The sequence below is a fragment of the Neofelis nebulosa genome, chromosome 6 (assembly GCF_028018385.1).
Source record: "Neofelis nebulosa isolate mNeoNeb1 chromosome 6, mNeoNeb1.pri, whole genome shotgun sequence".
NCBI lineage: Eukaryota > Metazoa > Chordata > Mammalia > Carnivora > Felidae > Neofelis > Neofelis nebulosa.
The window spans coordinates 25,222,383-25,241,041 of record NC_080787.1 but is presented as its reverse complement, the minus strand read 5'-3'; the positions used below and the strand labels follow the sequence as shown (position 1 = coordinate 25,241,041).

Below are 18,659 nucleotides of genomic sequence, written 5' to 3'. Positions count from 1 at the left end.
GGGCCTTCTGGGGGGAAAATAAAAAGAGGATATGCGTCTGCACTCAGAATGCATATGATCTGCTTAGAAAAGCAACTTCTGTGGCTTTTCAGCACATAAGTCCAAGGAAAGTGCCCAGAGTTGCCTGAGATGTCCTCAGTTCTCCTGCATATCCCCAAGTCATAAGGATAATGAAGTTCTCTTCTTTGATAAGAACTGTCTGCCCTCAGCACAGTCCCTCTTTACTCCGATAACCTGGAAGATCCCCTAATTTACCAGGCACCCCCTAACTTTGAGGCACATGAAGACTTTCCATGGGTACCGCTTGCATAGTCTTGAGAATCACCTTCCAGATTCTCATTTTCCACGTGTGTTCTTTCCTCAAGTTCTTGGGCTAAGAAGGTGCTAGAGTTCCCTATAGCCTTTCTTCACTTTGTGAAAAAAAGACATGCCCCTGAGCTCTGACACATCTTACCATGATTCATCATCCTGTGATGGGAAAACTCCAAGGCAGCCAACAAAAGGGAAGCCTCCCATGATGAATAATGAAGGTTCTGTCCGCTCACAGGGCTTTCGGGATTTCCCTGGTTTTGACACTTGTTCATTTGCTTGTTAAGGGAAAGCCCATTATTCAAACTGGGTGTTTGGCCCATGTTTGGATGTCTGAATTCAGTTAGATGGTACAGTGGGGAAATGGGAATAAAAACAGCTTTTTATCAGCAGTCACCTCTTCTGCTTTCTCACCTCTGTCAAAGAAGGAAAGAGAGAAAGAGAAGGGGGAGAAAGAGAGAAAGAAAAATCACTGTTGTTGAGGTCGGTCCTATGAACAAAAATCAAGAAGAACATCTGTAAGAATTATTTACTGCTAAAAAAATACTTTTTTCTCTCCACAATTTCAAATGCAAGAAATTCTTTGCAGCCAGTCTTAAGACTCATCCCTAGGAGGTGTCATTAGCTGAGAAGAAAGGCGCATTCAAATAGCTAAAGCCATGTAACTATTGGAGAGTTATAATTTTCGTCATATGCTGGTCATTTTAACTGCAATTGGAATGTTTAAAACAATTTCTAAAATGTTCAAGGTACATTAGCTAAAGCCCTAGGATGAAAGTTTCATGGGATTTCTTTCAGATTTGATGTGTTGTTTAATAAGATAGCCTAAAACATCTTCTTACCAACTTTATAATTAAGAACTTATTCCAAAAGAGGAACTAGAATACTTTCTGATTTATTCTATGAGGCCAGCATTACCCTATTACCCAAACCAGAAAAAGACACTACAAGAAAACTACAGACCAATTTTCTCATAAACATGGATGCAAAAATCTTCAACAAAATATTAGCAAATCGAATCCAACAATGTATAAAAAGAATTATACACTCAACCAAGTGGGATTCCTCTAAGGCATGAAAGACTGGTTAATATTCAAAAAATAATTAATATCATCAACAGACTAAAAAAAGGAAAATCACACAATCTTATCAATAGGTACAGAAAAACCATTTGACAAAATCCAACACTCATCCATGATTAAAAAAAAAAACCCTCAGTAAACTGGGAATAGAGAGGAACCTCCTCAACTTGATAAAGAATTCTACAAAATTCCTACAACTTAACATCATACTTAATGGTGAGAAATTCAAAGCTTTCCCACGAATATCAGGAACAAGAAAAGGATGTCCCTTCTCACCACTCCTTTTCAACACCACACTAGAAGTCTTAGATGATGCAACAAGGCAGGAAAAGGAAATAAAAGGTATCCAGATTGGGAAGGAAAAACTAAAACTGTCTTTGTTCACAGATGACATGATTATCTCTGCAGAAAATCTGAAAGAATTGAAAATAAACAAAAATTTCCTAGAACCAATAAGCAATTACAGCAAGGTTGCAGGATTTAAGGTTAATATATAAAAGTCAATCACTTTCCTATACACCAGCCCTGAACAAGTGAAATTTGAAATAAAAAACACAATTCCATTTACTTTGGCACCCCCCGCAATGAAATACTTAGAATAAATCTAACAAAATACTGTCCCTGCAATGTGACTTTGAAGCTCTTCACATCAAAGTTGAGTCTATTTCCCCCGCCCCGATGTATGGGCTGGTCTTGTGACTTACTTTGGCCAATGGAAAGTGGCAGAAGTGCAATGAGTCAGCCTGGAAGCTGTGCATGAGAGGTTTTGTTTGGCCACACCCACTCTTGGGATCCTGCCCAACAACCCCAGGAAGAAGCCTAGGATAGCCCATTGGAGAGTGAGAAATCATGTGCAGCAGAAATAAGGCATTCCAGCCATCCAAATGGCTGGCTATGGACATTTGAGCCAGCCCAGCCCCATCAGCTGAGCCCTTCTAGACTAAAGAGCCACTCAGCCAGCTCACAGACTCCTGAGCTTCCTGTTTTAGGGCTGTGATTATTGCTACACACCATTCTTGAGGTGAGAGAAAGCAAATATATCTTATTCTACTATTTATTCTGGTGTTCATTTAATTCTGAAGAAAAAAATAAGACTCACCATTAGCAACTTGTCACAGGAAACAAAACAAATATCACATTGCAATTTACACACATAGATTTGACAATTATGAAACCAATAAAAGACTTTCAAACATAAAAACCTACTACATTAGGATAAATATCTACAGAGAAATGGAATAGAGATAGGAATCCACAGAGAAAAAGGGGAAGACAAAAAAATGTCTGAATGTTAACAATAACAACTCTTGGTGTAATTTAAAATATGGCAAGTATCAAATCATCACAACATTTAAATTCCATTTGGCTCATATTTTAAAGACATGCAATATTTTTATTTTAAAATGTCAACATTTTACATTATGCCAAAAATTACATCCTTGGCAATTATTTGAATTTATGATTAAAAAATTATCATAAGATGTTGACTTATACAAGTTAAGGAGGGTTTTTTCAAAAATCCTTTAGGAGGTATGCAAGCTAAAATTCTTGAAAACTGCTATTCTAGAAAACCCACTATACAGTTCCTGTTTAACAGGTGAAATATATCTACTGTACAGCTCATGTAGCTTTCTGTGTGGATGTGTAAGTATAATCATATGCACTATATTCTTATGCATGTATGCGTATAGATTTATGTTGATGTGTAATTTTATTCAGAGCTATATATTTCTATTTAAATGCATAATTTCTCTGCTGTTGGCCAACCATACCTTTTTGTTTTCTTGAAGAGAGATGGAATGACTCCTGGTGCAGGAAACTGAAGGAAAGGGAGAGCATAGGACCCCAGGTGGTAAGCAGAACAATGTCAGGGAAACAGGAGGGGGTTATTCCTTCAGAGGATGCTGGGATACACATGAGCAAGAGATCTCAGAGAGTCAGTCCACAATATCAGGCAACCAAAGGTAATTTGTATATGGTTGTGAGCAAGATTGACAAAGTCCCATATTTTTAATGAACTTCTATCCCAGTAGGTGTCCAGAAATCAAAAACAGAGACACACAAATAGTTCTGGAAGCCCCGCCAGAGAGACTCTAGATTAAAGTTAGGGAGAGGGGTGTCTGGGTGGCTCAGTTGTTTAAGCATCAGACTTTGGCTCAGTTCATGGTATCGTGGTTCATGAGTTCGAGCTGCATCAGGCTCTCTGCTGTCAGCACAGAACCTGTTTCAGATCCTCTGTCTCCCTCTCTCTGTCCTTCCCCTGCTTGTGTTCTCTCTCTCTCTCTCTCTCTCTCTCTCTCTCTCTCAAAAATAAATAAACATTAAAAAATAATAAAGTTAGGGAGAACTTTGTTCCCTTGTAGTGCTGTCCCATGCCTCTGAAACTCTACACATGCTAATCTCTCTGTGGAGAATGTTCTTCCCATTTATTTTTTTAAATTAATTAATGTATTTTTTAGAGAGAAAGAGAGAGCACAAGCGGGGGAGGAACAGAGAGAGAGGGGGAGACAGAATCTGAGCAAGCTCCAGGCTCTGAGCTGTCAGTACAGAGACCAACGCGGGGCTTAAACCCATGAATCGAGAGATCATGACCTGAATCAAAGTAGGATGCTTAACTGACTGAGCCACCCAGGCACCCCTCCCTTTTCTTATTACACTGCATTTTATATATTGGAGTAGATAATGTATTTATATAGTTCAAAAATCAAAATGATAAAGAACAAGTAAGAAGTCTTGCTCACATCCTGACCTGGTCCTCTCCTTTCCCGCTACCTGCCCCCCTCCCTACTAGGGCATGATCCCTTTTATTAGTTCCTTGTTTGTCTTTCCAATCTTTCTGCAAATACAAGAAAGAGAGAGATATATACTCTAACTCCACCACACTTTTCTTAAACAGAATGTAGCCAACTATCTATGCTCACTGCTCCTTGCCTTTTTTTCACTTAATAGTATATTCTGGAAAGTGTTCCAGCAGTGCACAGACAGCAACCCCTTTCTTTTTCCAGCTGCATAGTATTCCACTCTGAGGATGTCTACAGGACTCTGTAGATGGACATGCGGGTTCCAGAATTCCCCTACTATATATAAGCAACGCTTCCATGAATAACCATGTATGTACATCCTTCCACACATGTGCAGGTGCCTCTGGGGGATAAATTCCCAGAAGTGCCACCCCACCTTTTCTTCCTGGCAAATTCTTACTCACCTTCTGACACCCACGGTCCAGAAAACCAGACATAAGAAGAGGCACGTCCAGAGAGCTACAGAAAGTATGTCTGCCTTCTCTGTTAGCTGGGATCATCTTAAGGGTGTGTACCCCTTTTTGTTCACCTATACATCCCATGAATGAATGAATGAATGGATGGATGGATAAATAAATAAATAAATAAATAAATAAATAAATAATAAAGTTCCAACTTGGGTTTCTTAAGAAACTCTGGAAGACAACCCTTAAGAGAGAAGTAAACTCTTTCTCTAGGTACCAATTATTGCTTACCACTATGAAATCTGTATTTCGTATACAATTTAAAAATTAGTAACCCAAACAGGGAAGAAATTCAGAACACACACAAATCCTAATGACCCACCCTTCTAGATACAATTCATTCCTTAACCTCATGTCTTAAAGCAGACTGTCTTAAGATTAAATCTTGATTGTGTATGCACATTTTGAATGTTCTTCTACTGTTTCTTCTTGTGACATTAATGAAAGTTATCAAATGAACCAATGAATAAGAGAAAACAGTACAACTCTACAGTTGTCTCAGTATGGAGAGGCAAATTATAAACAAACAAACATGTGGACTATGTCTGTATAATAGCTAAGGGGTGCCTGGGTGGCTCAGTTGGTTAAGCATCTGACTCTTGGTTTCAGTTCAGGTTATGATCTCACGGTTTATGGGATCCAGCTCTGCATCAGCCTCTGTGCTGAGCCTGCTCAGGATTCTGTTTCTTCTCTCTTCTCCCCCCCGCCTTGCTCTCTCTCAAAACAAATAAATTTTTAAAAATAATAATAGCTAATATGTATCAAATATTTGCTATGGGTCAATCACTGTTCTATGTTTTTAAATGTATTCTCTAATTTAATCTTCTCTAAAAACAAACAAAAACTGCATAATTGTTATATCATTCCCATTTTATAAGTTTGGAAACTGAGGCACAGAGAGGTGAAGAAACTTGTCCAATGGCACACAACTAGAAAGTAGTGGAGCTAGAATTTGGAGCAAAGCAATCCAACTGGGAAGCCCATGTCTTTCACTTCAATAGTGTTCCTTTGTGTGTGTGTGTGTGTGTGTGTGTGTGTGTACTTTCCATGGTAGATTAGTTATGAGTGGGTTCATAAGTTTCAGAAAACCCAAAATAACTGTGGTTTGTTACAAACACATTGTTTGTACTTTACTATGTTCTTTATTATGTTCTCACATAGTGAAGAAGAAAGGTGAACAGACTAGAGTTGTAATAACAGCCCCAATCATCAGGAACTCAGGCTCCTTATCAACGTAGACTTTCTACCTTATGGCCCAAAATGACTACTGCACTCCAGCCACCACATCCACATTCCAGCCTGCAGCAAAAAAGAAGGGGAAAGAAGAGTATACCCCCTCTCTTGACTACTACTTCCCAGAAGTTGAACTTGAAATTTCCATTTTTAGTTCACTGGCCACAGTTTTAGCCCCTGGCCCCACCTAGTTCCAAGGAAGGTTGTGGAAAGTAGACCTTGTTCCATGCAGAAGGCATGTTAAAAATACTGGGTTTTAGTACTAAAGAAAAAGTACAAAGTGGATATAAGGAATAACTAGCAGATTCTGCCACACACAGTAATAGAGAAGCAAAAAAAGCATGGAATCCCAGTGTGAAAAGGGGTTTTTAAATTATCTAGTAAAAGTGCTTCTCTGATGCTTAAGTATTTCTGCCCACGGTTGTTCCTCCCTACCCCCCGCCTCACCCCCACAGAAAGAGGCCTTGAGGCAACCCATCTGATGTTTGGACAGTGTTTCCATCAGTTGAACTCACATAACTGGCCCTATTTCAACCCCTTAAGGCCATTCAGAAAAACTCTCAAAACCAAGCCCTCTTGCCCCGATATTTCAGACATTTTGAAGAGAGCTATCAGGACCTCACCCCCAGACTCCTCTTCACCAGACACCGACTGTTCTCTCAGTATACTTCTGTCACCCTCCAGCGTGTTCACAGCACTCTTTAGGTGTCTAATCCAGGCCTGGACGTGAAGTCCTGGGCGTGGCCTTACCCAGTCAGAGAAGGATTACAACTCTAGATAATTGGCATCTGTGAATACACTTCTAGAATGGCTTCTAACGTTGCTTTAGGATTTTTGAAGATGGCTTTACACTTTTAACTCAGGTAGTGTTTATCACTTACCAAAGCTACATATCCCCAATTCAATTTTTACAGTTGATTTTTTTGGCTTTGACATAGAACCTAATATGGCTCTCTACTTACCTTCTCCTACAGATAGGGCCTCTTGGCTGGAATCTTGAATCTACAAAGATAGTCTGGGGTTTTTTTTAATGTCTTTTTAGTGTTTATTTATTTGAAAGAGAAAGAAAAAGCACGAGCAGGGGAGGGGCAGAGAGGGAGACACAGAATCTGAAGCAGGCTCCAGGCTCCGAGCTGTCAGTACAAAGTCTGACGTGGGACTCGAACTCACAAACTGCAAGATCATGACCTGAGCCGAAGTTGGGCGCTTAATCGACTGAGCCACCCAGGTGCCCCCTACAAAGATCGTTTTAAATCCTGAGTCTGTCCCATCAACAAATCATCTATCCCTCCCACCTCCATCTCTAACTTTGGTAATAACTCTCTGTAGCTTCATCTCTGTCACTGAGCAGAACATTGCACAGGGCAGGGCCAAGGTCAATGCTATATGATACACCCCTGAAATCTTCCCTCAGGGTGACATGGATCCATTAAACAGTCCTTTCTGTGGCAACAAGGAAAACTGGTTTGGATGTGTGTTGCTGCCATAGTGACGTCCAAGCAGACAGCTAACATTGGCTGTTGGCAGCATCTGCAACCAGAGCTTCCCTTTAACAGTGAGAAGACTTCACAAGCCCTTAGGAGTCAGGACCCAGCTGTGGAGAGATAGCATTTATTCATGTATTTATTCGTTCATTCCCCACTTGTAAAACACCTGTTGTGGTCTTCTATGAGCCAGAGTGCTGTCTGAGAATAAAGGTCCGCAAGCATGATACCTGCCCTCAAGGACCTTATCTGCCTAATGGAAAGTAAGAACACAGCTAGGATGACTCTATTATAACTCAACTCAGCCTGTGCCACTCCTCCACACAGTGAGAGCTACATGGGGTCTCATGCCTCTCAGAATAAAGGTCAAGGTCTGCACAGCCCTACAAGGCCTTCCAACCCTCCTTCCCATTGTCTCCCCTCCAGCCACACCAGTCTGGTCTTGAAACACACCGGAAGATGGATGTTCTCTTGCCTTCCATCTTTGTATTTAAGTTTCCTTTGTCTCTGATGCTCTTCCCTAAATACCTATATGGCTCCCTCCCTCCCTTCCTTCAAGCCTTTACCCCAAACCACCTTCACAATGAGGTCATCTCTGGTCACCCCATCTAGAATGTCAACACTTTCAGGGTATTTCATTTCCTCCTGCCTGATTTATTTTTTTCTACCTTAGGGTATTCTCCTCTTTAATATTCTCCATCTTAATTCTTAATATTGGTTCATTTCTATTTCCTCCACCAGCCTATAAGCTCTGAGAACATCAGGGAGTTTGGGATTTTTTTTTTTAATCCAGACCCTTAGTTGAATGACTGATCTATATGGAGAATGCATGCATGCATGTGTGCGTGAATGAATAAACAATGTCACTCTAACAAGATATATCTTATAAAGGAAGAGTTCTGGAGCACCATGAAAGCACATAGAAGAGGTTCCTAACCCAGTCTGTAGAAGTCAAGAGGCTTTCCTGAGAAAGGTGGAATGAGAGCAGGTCAGGCTAGAGCAGAGAGAAAGGTCAGTCCAGGAAGAGGAAACAACTCAACCTTGGGAAAGAGGCCCAGGTGCCTTGGGAACGTAGTGCACTTGGAAGCCACATGTGGTTGAACATGGAGCCAGGTGGAAGAACCCAGCAAACCAGGAGAAGGTATTAAGAATCCTTCCAGAAAGCTTGAGGAGCCAGTGAAGCAAATGGCAAAGTACCATCAGCAGATTGTTATTTTAGGAACACCAGAGTGCAAAATGGATTGGAAGGGAGCCAGACAGGGGAGAGGGACAGCAGTTGGAAAGATGGTTCAATAATCCCATTAAAAGAGGATAAGGATGAATTAGGGCAGGGGTTGGCAAACGTTTTCTGTAAAAGGGCCAGATAGTAAATATGGGGCACATGTTCACCTCTGCAATTGCAACAAAAAAGCAAGCAGGGGAGGTATGCAAATGAAGGAGGGTGGCTATTTTCCCATAAGACTTTATTTACAAAACAGTGGATGGGCAGACCTAGGCTGCAGGCTGCAGGTTGCTGACTCTTGAACTGGGGGTAATGGAAAGAAGTGGATGTGCAGCAAGAATGATGGAGAGGTAGAGCCAGTAGAAGTGGGAGTTAATTGGCTGTGGGTGGGGGCTGTGGGGAGGGGAAGCTCCAGAGGCTGGGGGGGAAGGGGCGTGGGGGAGGGAAGGGGATTGCCCTACCCGGAGCTGTCCCACTCCAGCACACGCATAGGTGCAGGCTGACCCTGGGTCCACCTAGGAGAAGCTCTGAATCCCCTATTTCCAATCTGGAGGACCCCAAGAACTCAGCAAAGAGCTGCACAATGGCCCAGGGAAGAACCACCAAAATCAGAATGACGAAGAGAAAAGGTCTCCCCACCACCCTTCTCCCTAATTGGCTCTGGGGTCTGCCTTGAATTTAGGGATCCCTCCCACTGGTGTCTTACAGCAATGGCAATGACTCTGACCTCTCCTTCCTCAAAAAGGGTTCCCTTCCCCTCTCCTCCCCTTCCCCCCCCACCCCGTACCGTCCAGTGCTAGATCCCATCAGTGATGCCCTGTGTTCTCCTTTCCACCTGAATCCCGGCCTTATGTGCCTGGGAGAAGGCCACTCAGGGAGCCTCACTGAGGCTCAGAAAATGTCTGCATGCATGTGTGTGGCAGAGGACAGCTGCTGGAGACAGGGGGTCCCTGGAGGCAACAGCAGGGTCAGAGGGAGAAACAGGGTGTGGATCTTGGGTCTTCAAGAAGATAAAGAGATGCTAAGTTCACTACCAAACACACAGAAGACAGCTGAGGTAAAATAACAATAACAATTAATAATAATAATACAATAAAACCAGATGCCAGGTGACCAAGCAATGCGCTCCAGGTCTGACTTAGGCCACCAGCGGCAGGCTGCCTTAGTCCATGAGGCAGGCAGGCACGTCCTTGAGCGGCAGACAGGGGGCAGGGAGAAGGGTTGCTCCTTGTGAGCACATTCTCCAGAAGTGGCTCCTTTTCAACAGTTTTAAAGGTCATATGCTGACATGACAGTTGCTAAAGCCTATGATGAAAACGCTCGCAGGAAGCATTGTGCAAGTGAGCTCTGGAGACCCACAGGCTCCATAGACAGAGGACAGCCTTTCATGGGGGCCTTCTCCCCGCCATGCCATGCACGGCCGCCACCCCCACTTCCCCAAGACCTCCCCAGCCCCACTGCCCTGAGGTCAGAGCCCTGCCAGAAGACAGACACCTCTGGGTGCATTTCAAGGGGGCACTGAACAGGCAGCAGAGGTGGGGACCTGGGCCCAGCACCAACCACCACCAGCTGGGAGACGTCTCTGAGCAGGTACCATGACAGCTACACAGCGGGCCCATGACCCATGTCCCACAATCAGCCTTGGGGACTGTGTGAGTGAGCCCAGCCTCAGATGACCTTTCATGGCTGGCAGAGTGCGGGGAAAGCACTTAGAGCCTCTGCAACAAACAGTATGTCTGCCTGAGGTTAGAATGTAAATGTGCACTACAGATTCCACAACATAGCGACAGAAGGAGTAAAACCAGACTCTCTGCCTGTCTCAGAACCATTTTGTGCTGTTCAAAAAGGAACTTGGATTGGGACCCAAGGGGCCATCTGCCCAAGCCCCGCCCTCAGGGCAGCAGGTTGAAAGCTACTGCCAGGCCCACCCCACCCTAGCCTCTGCTCACTCCCCCGCCCTCCTCCTCTTCCTCCTCCTCCTCCTCCCCTTCTCCTCCCCCTCCACCGCCCATCCTCCTCCTCCTCCTGCACACTCAGGCTGCACAGCAGCAGGCCCAGGGCTCCTCTACCTGCACACAAGCTCCAGGCCTGACAGCCAGAGGCCTCCTGTATCATCCAGCCTGTGCTACAGGCCGGATCTGTGGGGCTCCTGAAAGGCTGGGAGCAGATACAGGCAGGCAGGGCTTCTTCCCGACATCTGAGGAAAGGTTGGAACCTACACCTTACTGCTACACACACACACACACACACACACACACACACACACGCAAACATACAGACACACACACAATACAAGCACACATACATGTATACATACACATATATACATACACATACAGACACACACAATACACACACATACACACATACATGCATGCACAGACACACAATACATACACATATACATGCATATACACATACACACATACATATACACATACATACACACATGCATGCACAGACTTACACAATACATGCATGCATGCATACACACATATACACATACACATATACATATATACACGTAGACACACAAACAGACACGCATTCATACACACACACATGCACACGCACACATACATAAATACATACACACATGAACTCTTCTAGCTCTGATCTTGTGCCCACCTCTGACTGGTTTGGGGTGATCGATCAAGGCCCTGCATGCATTTCCACAGAGAAGCCTCTGCAGACCCCTGTGTCACAAAGCTCCAGGGGCATCATGCACCTTTTAGAACATGGCATCTTAGAGGCAGCAGTGCCCTAGCACGGGGCTCTGTTCTCCTTGCTCAAACTCTGCCGGCTTCCTGTTGGTTTTCAGTAACTCACAAGAGCTCAGTAACAAGAAGAGAATACCACCAAATGATGACCCCAGACCATGGCCACCACCTTCCCCTCCTCCACCCGGGAAAATGTGTTTACCATGCATGAGGGGAAGCTTCTGGAATGGGCAGTGTTCCTAGTGCTGAGCATAGCTGTGGGCCTCTGAGAAGCTGTAGCAACACCAGGTGGATATCAGGACTTGAACTGATGCCACACAAGGGCTGGGACAGTGTCAGGGTCACCAGGCCCAGCTAGAACTCCAGGTCAAACTCAGAGCAAACCAGCTCCCTGACACGCGGCCAGGTGACGCTGAGACCCTGCATATGCAGGCTGGCAAGACCATCTTGCAGAGCTCCTTCTGTAGGTGCCCTCTCGCTAAGTGAGAGAAAAACAAGCTGAATGGCCAGAACCAGGCCTCTGTCTGAAAGTGGCAGGGTCAAGGTGCCAGACGTGGGCTTGTGCCAGACCTGGGCTTCTGCCAGAGCAGACATTTTACAGCCACTTCCTTATAGTCAGATGCAGTTTGAACCAGACGTACCAGGATACCTCCCAGGCTGAAAAGCCCAAACTCAACCCCACACTAGGTCCTAATCAAACCTCACCCACAACGCAAGACTGCTTTTCTTTGAATTAGCTTTGTGATCACGTGCACATCATTTAACCTGTCTGTGCCTCCTTTTCCAGAACAGTAAAGCAGGATGATAAAAGCCCTCACCTGAATGTTTTGACGTAAGCACATGGGACAGTGGCTGTCCCACAGGAAGGAAGGATCAGGGTATGAAGACTCTCTGTTTTTTTTTTATTCAGACTCAAGTTAATTAACATATTGTGTAGTATTGGTTTCAGGAGTAGAATTCAGTGATTCATCTCTTACATACAACACCCAGTGCTCATCCCAACAAGTGCCCTCCTTAATCCCCATCACCCACCTAGCTCGTCCCCCCACCCACCCATCCATCATCCAGGGTATGAGGACTCTCTTGGCCATAAAAGACAAAAGACCTCACAGACCCAGATCTAGCACCTTCCTTCCTGTCCTTTGAAGAGAACACACCTTCACATAAAGAGTGAGGGAAAGAAACTCAAAACTGTTTCCTCTTTCCATTTAGAACCACTGAAGCCCCATTAGAATCTCAAATCTAGAATTTAGCTTATCCATAATTTCTCTAAGCCCAGTGCTCCTGTTAAGGCCGGGTGAATGGGAAGACAGATCATCCACTGTCCCCATTCCACCCTATAACTGCAGAGTGACCCCCCCCACACTTGCTTTTTTTCTTTTAATTTTTTTAATGTTTATTTATTTTTGAGAGAGAGATAAAGACAAAGCGTGAGCAGGGGAGGGGCAGAGAGAGGGAGACACAGAATCCGAAGCAGGTTCCAGGCTCTGAGCTGTCAGCACAGAGCCAACGAACCATGAGATCATGACCTGAGCCAAAGTCCAACGCTTAACCGACTGAGCCACCCAGGCAGCCCACCTCCTACACTTTCTCATGCATTCACACACTCACACATGTTCTCACACACACATGCACATTCACACTCCCACACGCATGCCCACACCCACACGCACACACTTTCTCCTAGTTATTCACAATTGCACACGTTCCTCACACGCTTACACATATTCACACTCACCTAAGTTCACACACATTCGTGCTCGCACATGTTCACGCTCACACAAGCACTCACTGGCATGTACTCACACCCTCACACTCACACACCCTGATTGAAGGGCGATGCTGCTGAACTGATGAGACACAGTAGTAACATCTACCCCTTGATTCCACATAATAAGTCAATCATTAATCTATGGCAAAACTAAAGCACAGGTGTGGTCGAAAGCTCAAATGCCACCAGAGAGCAAGCCACAGCCCGCCTGGGGCCCCCTCTGGCCTCACTCCCAGGGCAGTCACAATCCTAAAAGTTTCCAATCTGCCCATCGTGCACCCATTGATACTGACTGAGCCGTCAAATCATGGCCATATTGTGTGAGACCCAGTAGCCTTCGAGGATGCCCTTGTCCTCAGAGCATTTACATAAAACTTAAGCAGAGGGAACAGCTTAACAAGGAAGGACATTCCTCCTACAACGTGGAGGAACCTTGAGCACATGCTGCTAAGTGAATTTAACCAGTCACGACAAGACAGATACTGGATGATTCCATTTGTACTAGGTCCCTAGAGTCATCAAATTCATAGAGACAGGAAGTAGAAGGGTGGTTGCCAGGGACTGTTGGGGGGGGGGCGGGCAGGGGGGGAACGGGGGCAGGGGAGGGAGAGTCAGTGTTTTAATGGGTGTAGTTTCAGTTTTGCAGGATGAAAAAGTTCTGGAGACAGATGGCGGTGATGGTTGCATAACAGTGTGAATGTACTTAATGCCACTGACCTGCACACTTAAAACCGGTTAAAATGGTAAATTTTACTAATGTGTATTTTACCGCAATTTTTAAAAATAAATTAGAACAAATAATCCCACAAAATAAGAAGTAAACAGTGTGGTATGGACCATGAGCTCCTCTGAGGTTTCAGAATTCAGGGAAGTCTTCATGGAAGAGGAAGAGCTTGTCTGGTTGTCCACCCCTTTCTTATAAACTATAAAGTGCTGGAAAAATGGACAGTCCAGGCCAAGGAAGTAGAAAGGCTGTCTTAAACTCCAACAATGTCTACAGGAATCAAGAGCCAGGTCTCACCTGCCGAAAAGCTCAGTCACCAAAGGTATGGTGGGTGTGACCCTGTAATTTTTTTTAAAGCTTTTATTTATTTTGGGAGAGAGAGACAGAGAACCAGTAGGGGAGGGGCAGAAAGGGGTGGGGAGGACAGACGATCCGAAGTGGGCTCTGAGCTGACAGCAGAGAACCCGACGCAAGGCTTGAACTCATGAACCACAAGATCATGATCTGAGCCAAGGTCGGATGCTTAACCTCCTGAGCCACCCTGACGCCCTATGACCCTGTAATTTATATCCCAAGACTCAGTTCTTTTGAGAGTGAAGCGGCACTATTGATCAGTGGCAGACAAGGTTATGTCATCTCCTGGGACATAACGGGAAGAGCCTGGGCTTGGGAATCAGGCAGACCTAGGTTCCAGTACCAGCTTACGCACTTGCTTGGGCAAATTACTTTCTGTCTCTGGGCCTCAGTTTCCCCACCAGTAAAGTTTCTATCTCATGAGATTATTTCAAGAAGCAAACATAAGATGAAAAAAAAGCTCCCAATCCAGGATCTGGCACTCTGTAAATACTACAAGCCTGTAATCTCTTATCTGCAAGTGTGAAATCCAACGAGCTCTGAAAACTGAAAGCTTTTTAAACTCATTTGGTGGCAAAACCTGACTATGACCAGTGCATAGCTATTTAGAATCTTTATCCCACTTCGTGTAATTTATCTTTATGTTTTGCTACAGAAATATTAATGTGTTTGATGACAGGCTGGGAGTGTGTTATTTTCCCAAAGTCCAAACTTCCTGTATTAAGTTGGAAGGATGAGGACTCTAGGATTCTAATTATAGTTTCAATGTCCTATACAGATTTAAATCTCTTGTCACCTATAGATATAGGAATATATATATATATATATATATATATATATATATATATATATATGAATAATCTATTACATGAAAAATGCCATGTTTAGCTAAACAAAAAAGTAACCTGGGGCACCTGGGTGGCTCAGTTGGTTAAGCGTCCAACTCTTGGTTTTGGCTCAGGTCATGATCTCACCACTCATGAGTTCAAGCCCCGCACTGGGCTCCACACTGACAGTGCAGAGCCTGCTTGGGATTCTCTCTCTCTTGCTCTCTCTCTGCCCCTTCTCTCTCTCTCTCTCTCTCCCTCTCTCTCTCAAAATAAATAAACTTTTTAAAAGGCAAAAAAAAAAAAAGGTAACATAAAATAATGTGTATTCTATAGTCTTATTTGCTTTAAAAAGAAGTATAGGGTCACCTGGGTGGCTCAGTCAGTTGAGCATCTGACTTTGGCTCAGGTCACGATCTCATGGTTTGTGAGTTCGAGCCCCATGTCAGGCTCTGTGCTGACAGCTCAGAGTTTGGAGCCTGCTTCAGATTCTGTGTCTCCCTTTCTTTCTGCCCCTCCCCTGCTCACGCTCTGTCCCTCAAAAATGAATAAACATTTAAAAAATTTAAAAAAAGAAGTATATACACATAAGCTATGCATAGACCATCTCCAGAAGCATTCTTTTGGGTGGAAACAGTGGTTGTCTCTAGAAACAGAGACACAGAGGTTGGGAAAAGGAAAAAAAATTGATGTTGAAATTTTTATTTCACACACAGAACACATTTTTTAAATATTAAATTATAAAGGTAAAAGATGCTTCATACCCATTAGGATGGCTATTGTCAAAAAAAAAAAACAGAAAACAACAAGTGTTGACAAGGATGTGGAGAAAAGGGAACCCTTGTGCTCTGTTGGTGGAATGTAAAATCACACAGCTATGGGAAACCAAATACCAGTTCCTCAAGAAATTAAAACCAGAGGTACCATATGATCCAGTGATTTCACTTCTGGGTATACACACAGAAGAATTGAAAGCAGGGTCTCAAACAGATATTTGTACCCCATGTTCATAGCAGCATTATTCACAGTAGCTGGAAGGTAGAAGGTAGAAGTGGCCATCGATGGATGAATGGATAAACAAAAGTGGCCTCTATGTGCAGTGGAATATTCTTTAGCTTCAAAAAGGAAAGAACTTATGACACAGGTCACAACATGGGTGAACCTTGAGGACATTATGCTCAGTGAAACTAAGCCAGACACAAAGGACACATACTGGATGAGTCCACTTAAATGAGGTTCCTGGGGTGGTGAAATTCACGGAGACAGAGAGTAGAGTGGGGATTGCCCGGGACTGGGGGGTGGGGAGGGGAGGAGAAGGAGGGGTTAGTGTTTAATGGGTGCAGGCTTCAGCTTGGGAAGATGAAGAAGTTCTGGCGATGGATGGCAGAGGCAGCTCTACAACAATGTGACTGTGCTCAACGCCAGTGAACTTTACACTCAAAACCCGCGAAGATGGTAACTTTTATGTGATGTATATTTTATTCCAATTAAAAAGAAAGTTAAAAGAGAAACTTCTCCAGTCACAAATCCCTTTGGATCTGCCTGGGCTGCTGGAGCTGAACCTTTCCAGGAGCTATGCAGGCGGCAGGCAGGGACCTCTGAATAATGCATGAGTCAAAGAGCGGTTGTCAGGGAGGGCCCCCTCTAGGGCTCTGCTGGCCCTGCTGACCGCGGAGTGCCCTGCAGGGAGGGCTGGTTGGGGGAGGGGGGATGGCTGGAACAGGTGCTGGGCTCCAATCTAATGGCAACGCCGGCTGCCTGGAGCTGGGGCCTGGTTGGTAACAAGGGTCAGGCTTCTAGACACGCCCCGAGGAGTCATTACAAGATGCTCTGGACATGGAGGGGATTGGGGGTGGGCAAAGTGGGTGCAGTGGACTGAGAGATACAGGCATCCCGTTATGGAATGAATAAGTCATGGGGATAAAGAGCACAGCATAGGGAATATAGTCAATGGTACGGTTATCGCGTTGTATGGTGACAGATGGGAGCTACCCTTGTGGAGAGCACAGCATAGCATATAAACTTATCAAATCACTATGTTGTACCTGAAACTAATGGAAGGTGTGTGTCAGCTATACTCAAAGAAAAAGGTGCTCTAGACAGAGCCATGGTGCCCCCCAGCAGCACCCAGACCTCCCAGAGAAGAGCTGAAGGGCCTCTGTTTCTCTTCAAAAGAGAAATCCCCGGGGTGCCTGGGTGGTTCAGTCGGTTAAGCATCTGTCTCTTGATTTCGGCTCAGGTCATGATCTCACAGTTCGTGAGATTGAGCCCCACGTCAGGCTCCACGCTGTCAGTTCGGAGCCTGCTTGGGATTCTGTCTCTCCTCTCTCTGCCCCTACCCACCTCTCAAAGTAAATAAATAAAACTTTTTTAAAAAAGAAAGAAAGATTCCCCAGACCATGGCTCCTCCTCAAAATCTAAAGAGGCAAATAGAAAGGAGAAATAAGAAGATCCCTCTTTAATACCTTGACACCAAGTTTCTTATAAAGGAAGGGACTTTCTGGCTGATTAGAATATCTGGTCCATTTCTGTGCATCAGCTAGCAATTACAGCTTTATTTCTAGGTTTCTCCTGATCAGTAAAGCGTGGCCAACTTTGGGCTCAGACCTCAAGGGCCCCCTGCGTGAGGAGGCTCACCCACCCTGTCTGTACACAACACTGGAGGGTGAGGGGCAGGGCTGGGCTCCAGCTTCACCTCTGCCCCAGGTTCCACAGGCAGGCCCACGGCTCCCCTGGGCCCTAGGGTCCTCATCTGTAAAGGGGACCAGGCACCTCTAGAAATTCCATCCATTTATCAGTTAGGGAAACAGTGCCTAGCCAGGAAATAGAGGAAATGTAATGTCGGGGGACTGGTTACAGATGCTGGAAGAGCCAAAAAGCCAATCCCAGGCAGAAATAACAGGATCCCAGAACCCTAGGTTTGGAGAGAGACTGTTGTTAGCACCTGAACTCTGGACCATTTGGTGGAGATGGAACCCTGGGCAGCTCAGAGAGAGACAGAGGGAAACACCTCAGCCTTTCCCTTCCTCTGGCCCTCTGATTTATCCTTGTTCACTGAACCCCCTTGGGCTGAACCCAGCTGGAAACCAGGCAGCAAGGGAGCCTGGGAGATGTAGTTTGTAAGACAGACTGTTGCAATCCAAAGTAGGGCAAGGGAATCCAGGCAAAAGACCGGCAATCCAGCCATGGATGTTGCAACCATCCCAGACTTAGAGTGGATTTTTTCACTTTTTTTTTGTCCTGTCCTGCCATTTCTGCTTTAGGTGCCTTATATGTAAAGGAATTGAGTTAAAGTTGGACACAATGGAAACACTTTAAGCTGTAAAGCTCACACTTTCCAGGCCACCCCATCACTTATGAACCCCAAAAGTGGATCTGTGTCCGCTGGTTATCCCCTTGCCAGACTGAGCATCCCCTGACAAACAGCCCTGCCCCATGCTTTCTCTCGGCAAGGAGCAGGCTGTGCTGGGTAGGTGTAAGATGTGGACCAGTTGCAAACAGAGCTGGATTTGACCCAGCCATGGGGCGGAGGAGGCAGTGTAACAGGTTTCCATTCCACCTGGGGAAGCAGGAGCATTATTGCCTCCACCAGGGCTGGGTTTCCAGGTACAGAGAGCAGAGGTCACTGTGGTCCAATGAGCTGAGCATAGGTTAGGAACTCAATTGCT

At 44.8% G+C, this 18,659-nt stretch overlaps 1 long non-coding RNA gene across 2 annotated transcripts in view; it reads right to left on the bottom strand.

Annotated features, from left to right (window-relative positions):
- The window catches only part of LOC131513828 (uncharacterized), a 70,058-nt gene that overhangs the window by 30,535 nt on the left and 20,864 nt on the right, over positions 1-18,659 (bottom strand). The window contains exons 3-4 of one of the 2 annotated variants that reach the window (XR_009262814.1): positions 6,852-6,891; positions 5,566-5,955 (exon numbers count right to left, since the gene is read on the bottom strand). This is a non-coding gene — a long non-coding RNA (uncharacterized LOC131513828). Of the gene's footprint in view, positions 1-5,565; positions 5,956-6,851; positions 6,892-18,659 lie in introns of those variants that run through there. The other variant, XR_009262813.1, reaches the window with a different exon arrangement.